This window comes from Cupressus sempervirens, chromosome 1 (genome assembly GCF_028749045.1).
Source record: "Cupressus sempervirens isolate cs-2001-9-10 chromosome 1, ASM2874904v1, whole genome shotgun sequence".
NCBI classification, from domain to species: Eukaryota; Viridiplantae; Streptophyta; class Pinopsida; order Cupressales; family Cupressaceae; genus Cupressus; species Cupressus sempervirens.
The window spans coordinates 235265788-235269625 of NC_143118.1; the positions used below are offsets into that span (position 1 = coordinate 235265788).

The window sequence follows — 3838 nt, forward strand, 5'->3', positions numbered from 1 at the left end:
TTCTGCCTTCTCTAAAGAAGCAATTACTTTAATCCCTGCTTCTTTGGTAGATGTAGGCATAAATGAATGAACCGTGAATACACGTACTTTTTAGCTTGGGGTGTGCTTTTATCCAAGTACAACATCTATCCATTCAATAAATTCTTGGTTGCTGTTTCGTTTTTATTCCTGCTTTAAATTGATCAAGAGTTTGGTCCCGGCAAATGGAATATATCCTTATTGTTGCTCCCAATAAATCCCCGCAATTGTTTAGTTGGTTTCATTAAGAGAGTCTCGGCTTATATATATGATTTGTTTGCTGTATCCTGCTGCACAACACTTGTTGTTGCTATTATCACTGTTCTGCACTAGTTGCATAAAGATTGTCAAGCTATGGAGGTGTTTGACTTGAGTACAATGGCTACATTGATAATGATCATCGTTAGCATTATGATACTATATTTTAGCAAAGGGCCGCTAAATTGGCCAGTAGTGGGTATGGTACCATGGATAGTATGGCATTTAGGAAATATTTGTGAGGATGGGTGCAAAATGGTATTGGAGAAGGGTGGGACTTTCATAGTTAGAGGACCCTGGTTCTTTAGAAGCAATATGTTTCAAGTAGTCACATTTAGGCCTGATAATGTAGAGTATATTCTTAGGGAGGAATTTAGCAATTACCCTAAAGGCCCCTATTTCAAAGAAGTGTTTTTCCACACATTTGGCCGTGGTCTATTTACAGCAGATGATGAGCTGTGGAAGCGCCAAAGAAAACCCACGGTAATGGCAGTAAGTAGCAGCAAATTCAAAGATAGGAATTTAAAACTGTTGCAGAGATCCCTGCAGAAGAAACTTTTACCGTTTCTTGAAGAAGTAAAAGAGAAGAAAACATCAGTTGACCTGCAACATGTCCTCCTTGAGTTCGCTATGGATAATTTCTTTATTTCTATTTTTGGGAGGGAAGCAGATGGTGGAACTTTTGCTCAGGCTTTTGATGAAGCTGTTGAGTGTTGTATTTACCGTTTTCTCTGCCCTTCATTTGTATGGAAGCTTATGAGGTGTTTCAACTTGGGTTTTGAGAAGAGGTTAAAAACAGCCGAAGCAATAGTAAGAGACTCTGTAGCAGAGATTGTAAGGGGTAAAGTTAAGGAGCTGGAGGTAGGTAATGAATTGCAGGGAGACATATTATCCAACTTTGTCAAACTAGAAAGGGCACAAGGACGTAATCCTTCTCAAGAGTTGTTGGAGGTATGTAAGGTTCATGTACTCTTTTGTAGGTGAGGATTGGGATAGAAATTTTTGAGGTATCTTTTGAACCAACAATTTTAGAGCTAATTTTTAAAGTTTTGATGGCAATTTGTCTACTCTGATACATATGATTGTATTTTTTTTATTTACAAACTTACTGAAAATTAGATTTGTTATATTGATAGGATTCTATTATGTGTAATTTTTTAGTTAAACTTATTGACTTATGATTTGTAGTTTAGAAGAGTCTTCTTATTAGAATGAGTGGAATACATAGTACTTATTAAATCAAGGTTATGTTCAAAGAGGTGAAGCACTTCCGAGAAGAGGTTACCCATCTCACAGATAAACTCACTTTGCTCGCAACCCAATTTACAAAATCTTCAGCAAGTATTGTGCTTTATGAAACATTCATAAGAAAGTTACTTAATCTCATCAATTGATAAATACAAGCTAGTTTCCATTATAAGTACATAGTTTCTATGTTTCCTAGTCCAAAGTTATTGTATTAATTTTATGTATTTGATGAGTTATATTTTTCTGAAATTTTAGGTTCTGACTATGAGCGTGTTTCTCGTGGCGAAAGACACTATTGCTTTAGCAGTGTCATGGTTCTTTTGGCTTCTAAGCATGCACCCACATGTGGAGGAGAAAATAGTCTGTGAACTCTCACGGATTGTGAGTTCAAAACTGTTGAGCAAAGAATATGATACAGAGGAGATTTTTTGTTGCGGAGAATTGAAAAACATGAACTATCTGCAGGCTGCTTTGTCGGAAGCCATGAGGCTTTGTCCTCCTGTTCCTGCAGTTTTCAGAGAAGCAATGATTGATAACATCCTACCAGATGGAACTCCTATAAAGAAAGGCACAAAGTGTCTGGTATTCATTTATGCCACCAATAGAATGGAAAGCATATGGGGGAAGGATGTCCTTGATTTCAAGCCAGAGAGATGGATTACTAAAGAGGGGGTGTACATGAACCAAAGCGAATACAAGTAGGATATGTGTTGGGAAGGACTTGGCCTATACGAATATGAAGTGCATAGTTGCCAATATCATTGCACGTTATCAAATAGATGTTGAAGCTGGTCATCAAGTGAAGTCCATGCTTGGGATAACTCTATTCATGAAGCATGGCCTAAAAGTCACCGTGCACGCTAGAAATAATATTCTTTCCTTCAAAAAATAGTATTAATATATGTATGGATCTGTGTAAATGGCTTTGACTGCGCTCTATTTTATTTTTTTATTCATAATGTTATCAAGGTTATGTTCAAAGAGGTGAAGCACTTCCGAGAAGAGGTTACCCATCTCACAGATAAACTCACTTTGCTCGCAACCCAATTTACAAAATCTTCAGCAAGTATTGTGCTTTATGAAACATTCATAAGAAAGTTACTTAATCTCATCAATTGATAAATACAAGCTAGTTTCCATTATAAGTACATAGTTTCTATGTTTTCTAGTCCAAAGTTATTGTATTAATTTTATGTATTTGATGAGTTATATTTTTCTGAAATTTTAGGTTCTGACTATGAGCATGTTTCTCGTGGCGAAAGACACTATTGCTTTAGCAGTGTCATGGTTCTTTTGGCTTCTAAGAATGCACCCACATGTGGAGGAGAAAATAGTCTGTGAACTCTCACGGATTGTGAGTTCAAAACTGTTGAGCAAAGAATATGATACAAAGGAGATTTTTTGTTGCGGAGAATTGAAAAACATGAACTATCTGCAGGCTGCTTTGTCGGAAGCCATGAGGCTTTGTCCTCCTGTTCCTGCAGTTTTCAGAGAAGCAATGATTGATAACATCCTACCAGATGGAACTCCTATAAAGAAAGGCACAAAGTGTCTGGTATTCATTTATGCCACCAATAGAATGGAAAGCATATGGGGGAAGGATGTCCTTGATTTCAAGCTAGAGAGATGGATTACTAAAGAGGGGGTGTACATGAACCAAAGCGAATACAAGTAGGATATGTGTTGGGAAGGACTTGGCCTATACGAATATGAAGTGCATAGTTGCCAATATCATTGCACGTTATCGAATAGATGTTGAAGCTGGTCATCAAGTGAAGTCCATGCTTGGGATAACTCTATTCATGAAGCATGGCTTAAAAGTCATCGTGCACGCTAGAAATAATATTCTTTCCTTCAAAAAATAGTATTAATATATGTATGGATCTGTGTAAATGGCTTTGACTGCGCTCTATTTTATTTTTTTATTCATAATGTAATGATTTTGTTCGTAATATATGTTGAAATACATTATGGGATATTTAAATATTAGCATACTTAACCTAGTTGTAATCTAATTATACCCTTAAATAGTAGTTGTAAATAAATCAATTGAATATAGATTAAGGTTGAGTATTTCAATGTTGTTTTTACAATCTCATCTTTGGTTTCTTTGTCTTTGCAGATTAATTGTTATTGATTCAGTGCAATGATTGTATTATTTTGCACCAATCAAGAGTAAATTTTTTTTCATATATTTATCATATGTATACACACAATTTCTATCGTTAACAAATGTAGAAAATAAAATTATTTGAATCCGATTGTCTAAATTCAACTACAATATGAATTATAGTTTTCAAATAAGATCTTTTAT

The 3838-nt window shown here is 35.5% G+C and overlaps 1 pseudogene; it reads left to right on the top strand.

Annotated features, from left to right (window-relative positions):
• Positions 1-372: 372 nt before the first annotated feature.
• LOC149577026 (cytochrome P450 86B1-like) lies at positions 373-3389 on the top strand (annotated as a pseudogene).
• The last annotated feature ends 449 nt before the right edge of the window (positions 3390-3838 follow it).